At 37.5% G+C, this 16172-nt stretch overlaps 1 protein-coding gene across 1 annotated transcript in view; it reads right to left on the minus strand.

Moving 5' to 3' along the window:
- The window catches only part of LOC129416905 (ALK tyrosine kinase receptor), a 723819-nt gene that overhangs the window by 165039 nt on the left and 542608 nt on the right, over positions 1-16172 (minus strand). The gene's annotated exons all lie outside the window — the stretch shown is intronic.

Consider the following 16172-nt stretch of genomic DNA (forward strand, 5'->3'; position numbering starts at 1 on the left):
TGTTTACCATATATCACTTCAATCAACTTGAATATTTTTTTTAACTCTGAAAAAAGGGATATGAATACATTCTGAATGCAAATGTGGTCTTCTCACTCTTCTCACAAATCTCACTCTCCTGCACATAGCAAAAAAATTTATTACTTGAATGGAAAAGCAGGTACTTTCCATGGTTAAAACACCATGAAAATAGCAAGCATATTTACTGATCTGGTTCTTGACCATAGTGTAACCCAACAAACCATAGTCTGACATAAGACTTGAGCTGTGTGCAAACCGCCAGTGACCAGCAATGGCCAAGCGATGGTATCACATTCATTCCAACAGCAGGTTGACGAATTCACAATCAACAGTGACCATTGGTGACAGTAAGTCTATCTATCTCACAGTTACTGCGATGCACATTTACTCATTTGTTTATAAATGGTACAAATAGAATTAAAAATGCTTCCTAACAACCTAATTCAAAGACATCTTAAAGGAGCATTTCACCCGTAGAAACATTAGTCTTTATTGAAAGTGCGTCATTTGTAGTCGAAATGTAACATACATTTTGAATTTGGTGCCTATTTGACAGAGAAAAGGGGTGTTTGTAGTCTCAACCCTCAACAAAGATATTGGACTTCCTGCTTTCAATGATGCAAAATGATGATTTTTACATAATTAAAAGAAGGAAGTGCAACACTGAAATCTGTATTTCTCCTGTCTCATCGGCAACTGAGGAAATGATGCACGACCATTCAAAAACATGACTGGGGTTCTAACTATACAAAGATTAATGCAAATGGGTGAAGTGTCCCTTTAACCAGAAAAACAAAGTCCTCAGCAGATGTATATCAACCAGTGTTATCCTACATCTTTATATTACCCATGCATGATTAGCTAAGCTGCTCTGAAGGCAAGTGAGAGCGAATAGCTAGATGTGTAAAAGTTGAAATAAGCTGGACACAGTGGTTTCATAAAGGGAAGAAAATAAAACCAAGCTGACATCATCACACTGTCTCGGGACATGCACTGAAAAAACGAACTTTTTGGTGTAGTAATATTTATTAGATTAACTCTCATAATTTCTACATAATAATATTAACATTTATTGAGAACTAGATTTTCCTAAGTAAAATGATGATAAATACACAATTAATTCATGTAAAAAATGAACTGTGTGGGAATAGTAAGTCTTATTAGATATTTTCTTGTATTATTTAACTGTTTTATAGTCACTGCCAGAGTTGGGTATAACGCGTTACTATGTAACGCATTACTGTACTCTAATTACTTTTCCTGATAACGCAGTAATGTAACGCTTTACATATTAAATGTATGTAATTTGATTACAGTTACCAATGACAACAAAATTACGTTACTAGCGTTACAAATTAAGTGTTGAAAAATTAATTAAAATGTATTTTAAAATGACGTTTTGCCGTTGCTCAGCAACGTCTGTTAACGAGCATGCGCGCAGAGTCTGTTAACGAGCATGTGCATAATCACTCGTCGGAGACGCAAGCAAATGGATGCTGTGTGAGCGGTGGTTGATTATTCAAGTGGAATACAGACAATACATGTCCAAAAAAGTGGGCTTTGCGCGATGACATCTGGTCTGCCAGAAACGATTGTAAAGGTGTGTTTTTAAATTACTAATGTACAATAAGGTTTTCTTTGTTAACATTATTTAACTATGTTATTTAATCATGAGCTCAATGCGTGCACTTGCATTAATTAATCATATGTTTATTTAAACAATTATCAAAACAACTTTTGATTGTTATATTTAACGAACTAACATGAATAATAACATTCTTTAACTTGACCAAAAACCCCTCACGAATGCGATACGTGTTAAAACTCTAGTTTCTGTCTCCGCGACCGCGAATGAATGTGCATAGATAGATAGATAGATAGATAGATAGATGTTAATAAATGTAGAATGTTTAATGAGAAATGTTAAACATGTGTAACTTATTATAAAAGCTACAAATATTTCCGCATCATTATGACCAGCAAGTTTAGGAGAGTGCAAATCACACCAAAATAGCTTTAAGCATTCAAATATGACCTTCGGTGTCTCGTCTCTTGTCTCCGCCCCCTTCTTCTCCCTGTTAATAGTTTAATCATTAGTTCATTACCCTCACTTGTTTTCTCCTTATCCTGTTTACTTTTTCATATTTAATGCCATTGTGTTCTTAGTCCTGTGCTCGTTCATTTTGTACTGTTACTGTGTGATTCTGTCAAGTGTTAGAATCATAGTCAAGTCTAGTTTAAGTCATCTGTCAGTATTCCGTGTTTGTTCTGCCCCCACGTGGGCTCTTGTTTTGTCTGTGTTATAATAAAGTGTTTTTTTGTTCACCCCTGTCATCGCCTGCGTTTGGGTTCATCCGTCCTTGTTTCTGACAGTTTCACTTTGTAGCTTTTTTACATTTGATGTTGTCAAAGTAACTTAAAAGTAAAGTAATTAGTAATTAGATTACTTTTTGCATGTAGTAATCAGTAATGTAATCAAATTACAATTTTAAAGTAGTAATTAGTAATTTGTAGTGGATTACTTTTTTTAAGTAACTTACTCAACACTGGTCACTGCACATAGTCCTAAAATAATTAAGTAAATTTTAATCAAAAACTTTAGCATATTCAAGTAAAAAAATCTTAGTTCATTTTACTTAAAAATATTAAATCCATTAAACTAAAAAATCTAAGTAAAATTTACTTACATTTATTTGCACATGTTGTAAGGAATACCCACAATTCTTTGCTCCTGAATATTTTTGTTTTTTAAGCTTTATCACAGAATAAGAACTGATAAGAACTTTAACTACTTAAATATTTGTTAGCAAAATTGTCATAAAGGTTTAAGCTCTTATATTATTGATGTTGTTTTGTTGTAAATAATAATTTTGTGAAGTCACCGTTCAGGTGATCACATAAAAAAAAAATTTAAGGTAAGTGGTTGCAATCAATTTATTTAAGCTTCATTTAAACAAAAAAGATTAGTAAAGTAAAATAAAATATAAAACTTTTGTTTAAATGTAGCTTAAATAAATTGATTGCAACCACTTACCTTAAAAAAATCGATTAAATTAAATGAATCATTTTTTCAGTGCAGTGTTTCTTTACATGAACCCTGTTCAGAACATTGTATTGTAATTCTCTCCACAGTGCTGATAATGCATGTCAGAAACACAGTTTGTGTGTGTTTCTGTTCCGAATCTGTCACGTTACGTATTACAAATTACAAATTACAAATACAAACTGAAGGTTTATTAAACACAAAAACCCACGTGGTGATAAATAAACACTGGTGACGGAACACGGAACATAGAAACAAACACTGGAACAAGAAACCACAGGAATAGAACACGATTCAGGTTGACCGGATAACGGGAACACAAACACTGAATCTGGACGAACGAACGAGCACACGACAGAGAACGAGAGGGCATTATAAAGACACCACATCTATGGGGAACAGGTGAACATAATCAATTACGTAAGACACGAGTACATAAGGGAGTAGGGTAAAAGTGACAAGACATTGGGAACACGTGACACAAATACATGATGTGAAAACACGTGTCCCCACACAAAACACAATGCTGCCACGACCTTGCCCTCAGAAATCAGACCTGAATCTTACACCAAGGTCTGGCAAGGCCATGACAGCGACAAGACACTGGAAACACGTGAAAGCCACACACACAATATGACTCCACATGTCCCCACACAAAACATAGTACTGTCATGGTCTTGCCAGATGTACTCAGACCTGAATCTAGCACAAAAGATCTGGCAAGCCCATGACAGAATCAAGTTTATTCAATGACTGACTTGTTGTCAGTCATGAATTTTGTGTTATAATGCCATTTATAACACTAAAAATAACTAGGTCCATAGGAATATGTTAAAGAAAATAACAAACAGAAAATATGATTTATTTAATATAATTAGGACAGCAATGCTTCAATTTTCAAAAAAAAACCCTAATAGACTTTACCTAAACGATTAAAATAAATCTAACTTCTAAATAAAATAATTAAGTAACATTTAATTAATTATTTAACATATGTTTTATCATGCAATTTTAAGTACATTTTATTTGATTTTAGTATGTAAGTTTTACTTATAAAAAGCAGTAAATTTTACTTAAAAAAAGTTCGTGAAAATTGTTACGAGGATTTTTTAAAGAAAATTTTACAAGTTGTTTTTTTTCAGTGTGGATGAGCTTCTCACTGTCCTGCTCCATCCATCCAGAGGGATAAAGTATGGCTGAGGCAGGGCATGGATGCTAGTTGTGAAGGAATGAGAGGCAGAACAAATCAGGCTTTTGGTGGCCAGCTGCCAAATGTAATGTTACAGTTCTATGCTGGATGTGTTTGTGAGTGTGTGTAAGTATAAATCCACTGGACTGCATTACTCTGCCAGAGCTAATCACATTATACCTGTAATTGGTTTTGCAATGTGCGCGGCACACAAGATAGCGGCAGAAAGAAGCTTAGGCTGTTTATTTGCTCAGGCAGACATCTGTGCAGCTGTGCAGACATGTTCATACCCAATCCTGTAATCATTTCAATCACTCACATAATTTGATGTCTCTCACATAATTCGATGCAACTAGAAATTCTTTCTAGACTTACAGTAATAGATTTTACCATCCGCACAGCAAAACATTTATTTAAGATAAATGTGTTTGAGTCTTCTTGTTTGAGACGGACTCATTTTCTGATCTTTTTCCTGACTCTACTCTCACCTACTGGGAAAGCAAAGTAATCGAACTACAGATAATGATGCTGTGGGTGGTAGATAAATGAGCTAGTTAAGCTAGGCATTGTGGATCATCATGAACTAATATCAAAGCATCTAAAACACCCTAAATTCTGTATTTGGACTCTTAAAATCGGGTATTAACTCTTTCCCCGTCAAGAGAAAACATAAAAAATGTGTTACTGATAAGGTTTTATGTTAATCTGCAATACTGTGATTACCTAATTTAGAAAAAAACTGAAGCACTTGTTTTTTTAATAATTGTAAACTATGTGTATGTTTTGATAATCATTCTGAATCTGATCTCTAACACAATTCTATAAAATATTTATTTTTAGCTTTAGCTTTGTTCTGTTTATCAATGTTATTTCAAGACAGATCAAACTTAAGCGCTGCTGACTCTGTTTAGACACTTTGAATGCATGTGCACGATAGTTAGTATGTATTTAAAGTCAAACAGCAAACAGCGTTATTATGGATATTTAAGGTATAAAAGGGTATTGAAAGACATATGAATATATCCGTAGTCTAATCGATAACTTTATACTGTACATTGGTTCAGTAAGAGGCTGATCACACCAAACGCGTTTATTGCAGTTGTCGGCACCTTTTTTGAATGATATTCTATGGGCAGGGAGGGTTTGCGCACTGTTTATGCGACGAATGCCTTGCAGTTTTTGTCACCGGCCGCAGCACACGCTTTTGAAGGAGCGCTGAGTGGAAAAGCGCCCAACGTCATTCGCGTCTTTCCATTGTCCAATCGAATGAGGAGAGAGGCGGGCCTTTCATTGTGGTGATGGAGGTTTACAGTTGCTTTGATTTCTTACAGGGTAGAAAAACACTTTCTCAGATTATTCTGAAAATGAGAGGGGTGTGATGGGCCTCCAACATAAATTTTGCATAGGGCCTCCAAATATCTAGAACCGGCCCTGCAGCCAGGGAACTACACTGCGACCAAAATGGTTGCATATGCTTATGTGCATGTGTTTATAGCATCCAAGTTGGCTTCATTTTGCGTTCACGTGCACTCTGTTTCTCAATGAATTGGGTGCGACGCGAAGCAACCTCAGTGTCACATTGTATCCTTCCATGTTTCTGAACTTGAGCAGAGATTTACCATTAGAGGTCTTTCTTCACTGAGGATGCGGGACCCGTACGGTTCCAGGTTTATATTTTAAATGGTAAGTCGGGTCCGGGTCGGTCCTAGTCCATTACTTCGGGTCCCAAGTCTGATTAATATTGTGTGTAAAACCCGAGTCGATCGGAGAAAGGCCGTGAGCGCTACCGCGCTAAAGCTCGAGTGCTGTTTCAGCGTGCCTCCGGTTCTATGTCAATCACAACTGGCTCTTGTCACGACCACGCGCTGCATTTTCTTTATCCCATTTTTTAATAATCTTACTATTAATAGACCATATCTTTACTAAAATCTAAACAGTTTGCACAGAGATTGTTGCAAAAAGCAGTGCTAATACTGAACGAACAAAGCTCTAGCTGACTCAGGATATAAAAAACGCAAAGCTGTAATGTAAAGTCTGTCATCGGGACAGCAAGTAGACTTTTAAATTTGAAATAATTAGTGGATTAAGCTTTTTTAATCTGCAAAAGAGAAATAGAAAGCAGAAGCAGTAAAAGAAATTATTACCATTATAACATCAGTCACATTTATAATCCATAGACTTGCACTGTCTATTAATAGGCTATAGTACACATAGTATTGTATATATTGAGTTTGATAAAAGGGGTCATCAAATTGCTTCATATATCAGCGCAAAAACATTAAGTGTTTTCGTGGTGCTTTGACAAACAATGTCAGCTTTGTTTATGGCAAAGAAAGTTTGGGGTGGTTAGATTAATGAACTATAATGTGAAATGAATATTAATGTTTAATAAATCAAAGTATTGTGTTGTGTCACACATTATTAGTTCTTTGTCACATGTATAGTAGACCATTTTTTGTCGGTGGATAATGATTACCCTTTTCACCAGATACCACCACAAGTACATTTCAGATCTGTGGGAAACACTGAAGTCACAAACCTATATAGGTATTAGAGCAAAGTAACATATTGTAACAATACATTTTTTGGCACCTTAAAATAAGAATAATCTTATATTATATCTGTGAAAATACAGATGTTTTTTACTTCCTGCTATACACTAGCTTTTTGCTTCATTGGTTGGAAGAGATCAGAACAGAACATTTCTTATGCCACATTCACACATTACTACATTAAAGGAAAGAAACAATGGTAAAAATGTTTACCTTTCAAGACATATCGAAAACAGATTTCACACAAACGCCACTCTATGATTCCTGTAATTAATGTGCTGTCGCTGCAGCCTCCAGCGTCATGGAATTTCAGAGATGAAAGAGTATAGAAACATAAGAAAAAGCACATGACATACTACTTGCATTTTTTAGGTTGAATTATGCCCGAAATTCAATTACCCATCATCCATGAAAGGACACAAAACAATTTGACTACTGTCAATGAAGTCTTTGGTGTTTTTGTAAAGCTGTGTCAAAGCAACAATTCAAGGTGATTCTCTGTTAATACAATGACTTCTATTACACTTTATTTATGATGGTTTGTTTTTAATACCTTAACCTCAAATTCCATTTCAACAACACTGGCCACAGAGACAAGTTACATTCACATTTTTGTTCACACAAACATGGAAATGAGATTGATAAGAAGATTCTAACTGCACTTTATAAGTGCTGCTCCTCTCCTCGTCATCTTTTTCTTTCTCTTTACATATATACAGGGTATGGAAATGGCAGAAATATACTGGGGGACTCTAGTTGGGGAGTAATTTTTAGGTTTAAAATAACTAATAACCTATCAATTTTTATAAATCCTCCTAAGTATGTTCTAAAGTTAGAAAAACTTTAAATAATACAAATTCTTTCTTTAACCTGAGGAACAATTTTGAGTGTAAACGTCTGGATATTTATTCCTTGGATATTTTAAGTAACAAAAAATCTGAAATAAAATTGTGACTGGGAAGTGTCATTTGACAGGCGTGATGATGCATTATAAAATAATAGTTATAAAAAAACCTCATAAGGGGGGAAATTCAGTCCCCGGACCCCATCCCGCTGTGCTGCCCCCCATTTCCAGCCCTGCATATACCCTAATAATGTTCCCTTTAAACTAGATGGTGGCTCTACAGCATTTTTGTATTTCTCTAAGGAATTTTTTTAGGTATAATGTCTCATGACAGTGTCTGTTCACAGTCACATTGTTTCAAAAGTTTAATCATAACATATTTTTGAAAGGCTCTATTTGTCTCTGTCTCCTGCCTTTAAACATAGCTTATGTTAACCAGGCTTACACTGCATCTGAAATTGCACACTTTGAATGATCACCTAAGTTGTTATGGAGGCAATGACAAGCCCTCTCACCATGCCTATCATATTGCTATATATATATATATATATATATATATATATATATATATATATATATATATATATATATATATATATATATATATATATATATATATACCATGTCACTTTACTTTGTTTTCACTGTAAAAAATGTGCTGTGATTATGCAGCTGGTTGCCAGTAACTTACTGTAAAAGATAAAAACTGAAAATGTTTTATGTTCATTTAACTTTGAACAAACTGTTGCCAGTAAATAACATAAATGTAAAATCTACAGTAGTTACTGGCAGCTAGCTGCCAGTAATACTGTAATTTCTACAGAACTTTTTTACAGTGTATCTTCCAATCCTTCATTACCTTTAATATGCATGTAAGTTACAATTCATGAGTGAGTGAGAAAGTAAATGAATAAATGAATAAAAATTATGAAATGGAAAAGAATAAGTAAATAAATGAAATGCATGTATAACAATTCCTTCATTAACAATGGATGAGGTTCATTGCTGCCATATGGAGTAAAATAATTTTTGTTCACTTTAAGTCAAATGTAGCTTAGTTTTTGATGTAACTCGACACTGCGTCATGAAACAACACTTTGGGGAAGATGCCACAGCATACGTGCATCCGAATAATAAAAAAAAGCCTGTCTCATGAGTGCGACAGATCCGGAAGGTATAAAAGTGAGGCTTAAACAGTGCATTACAGCTTTATGTCATTTAGCAAGCACTCTATGTAAAATTGCCTGTCAAAATTGTATGTCAAAACTTAGTTTAAGAAATAGTTTAAATGGCTAGTGAGCAGTTCAGGAAGTCTGTTGTCCCCTGTCCTCGTTTTATAACAGGCGGGGACACCCATGAGTTATATGTGCAGTGTTTGGGGGCAGATCACGCTCAGGCAGCTTTTGAGAGAGAGGCCTGTAGCCATTGCAAGAGCCTCTCGTTAAAGTCGCTCTGTTCCTGAGAAGCTCTATTTGATCAGGAGAGCAAAATTAACATTTCTCAGGTCCAGCATTGAGGCTTGCGTTGTCGGGATCCCAAATTGAGCTAGCAGATGTGTCTGAGACGGTTTTGGCCCTTTCTCAGCCCTTGCTGTATAGTTGTTACAGGGTATCCTGTTGTACTGCTTAGGCTGCAGCCGACATACAACAATAGTTCACTTGCACCAGGGATCAGAAAGCCTGCACAGCGGTCTTTTCTGACTGGAAGCTCAATGCAATGTTCTAGCTTTGAGAAGTTAGACGTTATTAGTCTGCACGAAGATACACAATTCACACATAAATATGAGGAATTAAATATAAAATTTTCAGGCATACCAGACTCACTTACTGGGGGAAATAAGTAAAGGAGAGCTGGTGGAAACAGACCTATTAAATGCGGCAGATCTCTCCCTCTATGGTAACCACGCAGAGACATTTATGGTTAAATCAATCAGGCATTAAAGAGAAGATAAACACTTACTTCTCAATGCTCCTTTATCATCCACAGGTTTATTAGGCAATGCTGTCTGCTCTGTCTTGGATAAATTCCAAGAGTTAAACAGGTGGCAGTGTTCAAAAAGTTTATTCCCCGTCGTGTTTTTTCTCAGAAGGCTGTGGGTAAAGTCCATGTCGAAAACAACAATATCATAGATTGGCGTGCGTCTCGAGCACCCCCCTCACAGAGCTTGGGGGCTAAAACAGCAGCCACAAAATAAACGGGAGGTAATTAATGCAAGATAAGCTGACCTCATTTCAGTTATCATTGCGAATTGTAAGGTTACATCTAAGGTTACATTTCTGAGTAGCAGATTCATCAGTTTGTACCAATAAAGGCTTCCTAGCTAATGAATTAGCTCAAAAAACACGGTATTTAGAGATGATTCGTTTACCTGCCGATCAGTCGTTTGGGGCAGCAAGCTTATAAATCTCACACACAAACCCAGCCTCAATGAGCTGCTTCCTTTATCATATTTTGTTTTCATGTCTATTTCTGACACCAACACAGCTTCGCTCTCATCTTCGGGCTGGGTAGCGCTGCCCGTAGTTGACTCCGAGATGGCGTCCATGCTCTCTTGGGCGGCGGCGGCGGTAGGGCTGGAGTGAACTCAACCTCCCCCATCTGAACCGTCCCACCTCGACAACTAGTATTTCAGAATTGTTCGGGCCCCTCACCTTCCATACCTTTCTTCCCCAAGGTGGTCATAGAGAACCCCGTTCTCCTCTCATGACCAACTCTTTCAGACATTACCCCATACCTCTCTAAATCACAGTGCCGCTAAAGGGTATGGTGATGTCCCAACAGTGGAATGGTCGGTTGTACACTGTGTCGAGCCACCCTGGCCACCTGGATGGATAGCTCTGCCCTTCTCTCGTGGGCTCGTAAGCAGTTGTCCGCACTAACGGTTTCTGCATATCAGGCTTGTGGGGAGGTGGCCTCTGCACTTTACGCCATGGCGTTGCTGCAGGTATATCAGGCAAAGACTCTGATGGATCTGCATGTGAGAGGTCATGACTCAGCTGTCTTTTCAGACCTTTGTACGGTCATTGACCTGGCGCTCCATGCAACCAAGGTCACCGCACAGGCTGTTGGTTGTGTGATGTTCATGCTAGTGGTCCAGGAATGCCATGTCTGGCTAGGTTTTGTAGACATGGAGGAGGTCAATCAGAATCATCTTCTGAATGCTCCGATTTCCCAATACCGGCCTTTTCGGCGACAAAGTCGAGAGCTTCGCCCAACACTTCTTGGCCGCCCAAAAGATTAAGGCCATCTACATGCTGGGCCACTCCGTCTGCTCAGCCCACTGCATGAAAAGGCAAAAAGTGTAAGTACCTCTGGGCCGGGCGACCTGGAGATGGAGGGGACTGCTTTTCGACCTACCGTTAGAGGGACAGGTAGGAAAACCCTGTTCATGTCCCACCGGTTGTTTCAACCATCACCCATGTCCAAAAATGGTCTATCAAACCTGTTTGTGACTCAGGAAACAACCCACTTACCATTATTGTTCTCCCTGACACATCCAGCCCCACCAGGCAACACCTGTACACCACCTTGCCCAATCGTTCTGCTCTTGGGGGTTCTAAAAAACAAATATCTGGAAGTATGGAAATTGTTGGTTTGGTCCAAATATGTGATCAATTTGTGAATCAGTGTCTTCTATAAGATTGTTTTCCTCAGGTCTGGCGCCCTCTACTTTAAGGGTATATACTGAGGGGTCATCCTTTAGTCATCCTTTAGTCATTTGTTTCCTGCGTGGTACATTGAGGATGAGGCCTCCTAGTCATGTGGCCAGGACCTTAATTAGTCAGGCCTTTCATCCTTCTCCTCACGAGTCAGTGGCTCAACAAGATTATTCTTATTATGCCCGTTTAGGGCATCAGACGAGTATGTGAAAAAATCTTCTCTGTGGAGAAGATCTGATCAACTTTTGGTTTGTTTTGGAGCTTGTTAACATGGGTCAACCTGACTCCAAGCAGACCATCAGTAAATAATTTGTGGAAGCTATTTTTCTAGCTTATAAGGTGCGCATATTGCCTTCACCTCTGCGAGTCAGGCACATTCTACAAGGAATATGGTATCTTCTCAGGCCCTTCTATCTGGGGGCTCCATGCAATATGTGAGCAATGCTTCAGGGTAATTCAACCCGCATTAACGAGGTAATATAGTTTGGACCTCTCACCCTTACCTGGTAATCAGGTTACTTATTATATGACAAATCCTTATGGTATTGTGGGCATTCGTTCCCCAAAGTGTCATTTCATGACGCAGCGTCAAGCTACCTCGAAAGGGAATGTCTCAGTTATGACTGTAACCTCTGTTCCCTGAGATAGGAAACGAGAAGCTGCATCTCATTGCCATAACTACTTGTGCCTGTAGCACTTGCCTCATTTTCAAGAAGCTGTAATGCACTACTTGTGCCTCCCTTCTACACCTCCTTTGTTTCGTTGCACTTGTATCGTAAAAGACAGACTAGTTTTACAGATTATTTAGATGCGTGAACACTCTGGCGTTCTTCCCCAAAGTGTCATTTGATGATGTACATTCTTTAACTAATACCCTATTTTTTTTCATTTGTTCTTTATTGCATGAGTGTACATTAAAATGCCACAGCAGTCTTGGCATTATGAAAATCTGCCCGTTTCTGGCCTTGCAAGCAAAGATAAGATCAAAAGATAACCTCAAATTTGTATCATTGTTAAATAAAGCCAATTGAAACACATATATTGAAAATCCTTGCTATTTTTTGACCAATGTCTGTATTCAATAAAGTGTTATGCTTGTTTCATGTTTTGGGTATTTCTAGCACTAAACTCTAAAGAAACTAAAATCCAAAAAAACACAAAGATTAAACAAAGAAACCCGAGAGGAGGTGTTGAGAAATCAATGCATCTTTCAGAACTAAAATATATGTGGTCCTCTTGTATGCCATTCCTTTTACAAACCTTTATGCTCACATGTTCGGTGGAGGCTAATCCATTCCCAGCTAGGGCTGCAACTAACGATTATTTTAATAATCGATTAATCTGTCGATTATTTTTTCGATTAAAGGAACAGTATGTATAGGATTGGGGCCAAAACTGGTATTGCAATAACAAAACTTGAGGCTAAAACTGGTACTGCAATCACCCAACTGGTGGCCAATACACAACATGACAACATAAACATCAGTTGAGGGCTGCAACTCCACTTTTTAAATGACAATATCCTGGCCAGACCACTGTTGTCAGTGATATAAATATTTAAAATGAAAATGATTTCTTAATGTCTAGTGACATATCAGGGCCATTTTATGATTTATTGATATACATTTCTTACATTCTGTTCCTTTAATCGATGAATTGGATAAAAAATAAAAAAACAAGAAAAGCATTAATTTCCAACCCCTTATTCAAAACAGAACTAAAATCTTTAGAAATTGTACAAACATGTTGCTCCTTGAACATACCTGAGCTGTTACAATAATAATAAAATAAAATAAAAATGGACTAACACAAAAAAATACACAAAATACACATATCATCTGCCAAATATATAGACTTTTTTATGATGCATTTCCCCTCAAGAAGCCTCTCATGATGGGATCAAAGAGTTAGTATTTGAGTACACTCTCAGAAATAAAGGTACAGAAGTTGTCACTGTGACAGTACCCTTTCAAAAAGGTACACCTTTGTACCCCAAAAGTGCATATTAGTACTTCAAAAGTACATATTGGCAGTTCAAACGTGCGTCTCCTTGCCCGGCATGAGCTGGAGTGTGCAGTACAGAGCAGCTGGAGAGTGACGGCGTGATGAGTTAATGTACAGGTCCATGACGGGGGAAAGCGTTCATACAACTCTCTTTCAAAGCTTTATTTCTTTGTTTAATATCATTGGAGTTTGTCATTTGAGTTTTTTATTCGTTCTAGAAACATTTTTTACCCGCTGTCATCGCTCCATAAAGCATAAGGTGTCATCTTTGTTTGTTTACCTCTTTGCCGGCTAACTTCCAGGTGACGCACTTACGTTTGGGAGGAGTAAAACACTGACATGTGGTTTTCCTCTACCTTCGCTGTTTTTTTTATCTTTTCTCCGCCCTGTCTAGGCGCCGAACTCTGCAAGCAACAGTGCGCGAGAGAGAGACCGGCTGCATCTCAAACCGCATACTTTCATACTATATAGTAGGCGAAAAGCACTAATTCTCGTACTCTTTGCCTACTATATAGTATGGAAGTAGGCGGTTTGGGACGCAGCGCAAGTGTGTTCACTCCGCTCCGCGCTTAGCTGAAGTTTTTACTTTAAAAAAAAAAAAGTCTCTGCGTCATGCAACACAACGAATCGATTATGAAATTCGGTGCCAACTCTTTTAGTAATCGATTTTTATTGATTTAATCGATTCATTGTTGCAGCCCTATTCCCAGTCAGCAATTTTGGATAAAACAAAGCAAGATTTGGGCTGTATGTAAAAGTGTAATAGACATCTAACCGTTGCCCAAGAATAGACGATGCTTATAGGTTTAGAACACGTAAAAGAAATGAAAGCAAACACCTTGAACACCTGTTGAGTTTGCTTACATGATTGAATATAGTGCTTCTCCTATAACTATAAAACAATAACTATGAAAGTTATTTCTGCAAAAACGGCATGTAATCAAATTCAAGTTTATTTAAGGTAGAAGTTGGTTACTCATAGCCAGACTACACTCACCTAAAGGACTATTAGGAACACCATACTAATACTGTGTTTGACCCCCTTTCACCTTCAGAATCAATGCATTATACATGGCATTGATTCAACATGGTGCTGAAAGCATTCTTTAGAAATGTTGGCCCATATTGATAGGACAGCATCTTGCAGTTGATGGAGATTTGTGAAATGCACATCCAGGGCACAAAGCTCCCTTTCCACCACATCCCAAATATGCTCTATTGGGTTGAGATCTGGTGACTGTGGGGGCCATTTTAGTACAGTAAACTAATTGTCATGTTCAAGAAAACAATTTGAAATGATTACAGCTTTGTGACATGATGCATTATCCTGCTGGAAGTTGCCATGAGGATGGGTACATGGTGGTCATAAAGGGATAGACATGGTCAGAAACAATGCTCAGGTTGGCCGTGGCATTTAAACAATGGCCAATTGGCACTAAGGGGCATAAAGTGTGCCAAGAAAACATCCCCCACACCATTACATCACCACCACCAGCCTGCACAGTTGTAACAAGGCTTGATGGATCCATGTTCTCATTCTGTTTACGCCGAATTCTGACTTTACCATCTGAATGTCTCTACAGAAATCGAGACTCATCAGTGCAGGCAACATTTTTCCAGTCTTCAACTGTCCAATTTTGGTGAGCTTGTGCAAATTGTAGCCTCTTTTTCCTATTTGTAGTGGAGATGAATGGTACCCAGTGGGTTCCTCTGCGGTTGTAGACCATCTGCCTCAAGTTTGTGCGTGTTGTGGCTTCAGAAATGCTTTGCTGCATACCTCGGTTGTAAAAGTAAACAGAAAGATCGACAAATCTAGCGAGTGCCGATCGCGTCATTTAATGCCGTTATTGGCCGATTATGATTGGCAGCCGATCGATCGGTCATATATATATACAGTATCTGTAGGACCCTTTTACCACTACAAAATCACATTTTGTGGTGGTTTATGGAACAATATTTTTTTATTTATGGAACATTTTTGGAACCATTATTTGTAAGATTTTTTTGTCTTTTTTGAAGTGTTGCTGTTTGTGTTCTCATTAGGTCTGTTCTTCTGAATTACGTTTCTCTTTTTTTTGTGTTCTCTTTGCCAAATATTTCATGGGCTGCATTTTTATAGTACATATACAAAATATTGTAATACTGTACCATGGCCCTTTTTGGAGGACTACGGGTTATAAAGTTAATTTTTGTTAGTATGACCACATTATACATCTGTGGTTTAAGTTGAGTTGCCACATTGTTAAAGGCTAAAAATAAAACTCCTTAATGATGTTGTTTCCTTGATGCACTATGACCCGTTCACAGGTGGCATCACAGCAGTTTGTGAACCCATCTTCTTACACTGAATGTTTATTCCTTGCAAAAACAAGGTTGGTACTATACTAAAATAGATTTTGTCTAAGCACAGTTCAAAGTACCTGCTTCTATCCAGACCTTATTATTTTTGAAAATGTATTTTTTACAGGACTTCAGTTTTCTAAATTTAGCTGTGATGGTTTGGTTCTTGCTGAAAATTTGTCAAGAAGCACTGTTCAAAAAGTCTAACTATACACATTTGCACATATAATTTTCCAACAGCAATGCCATTTGCTTTCTGTGCTCTCATTTGGTTTCTTAGCAAAACAATTTCTATGGTAACTGTTAGACATAAATTTTGCCCAATTATTTGGTACCAATAATTTGTTGGAGCCCTTTGATTTCAGGACTACCTTAATTATTTGTGGCATAGACTCACAATGTGTTGGCAACATTCCCTCAAAAGATTTTGGTCGATATTGACCAAATTTTTTTTAATTTCAACCTAAAAGGAGATGATATAGGCAGCTAAACAAAAATGATGCCAATCTGCCATTTCAAC

Source organism: Misgurnus anguillicaudatus, chromosome 7 (assembly GCF_027580225.2).
Source record: "Misgurnus anguillicaudatus chromosome 7, ASM2758022v2, whole genome shotgun sequence".
Lineage (NCBI taxonomy): Eukaryota > Metazoa > Chordata > Actinopteri > Cypriniformes > Cobitidae > Misgurnus > Misgurnus anguillicaudatus.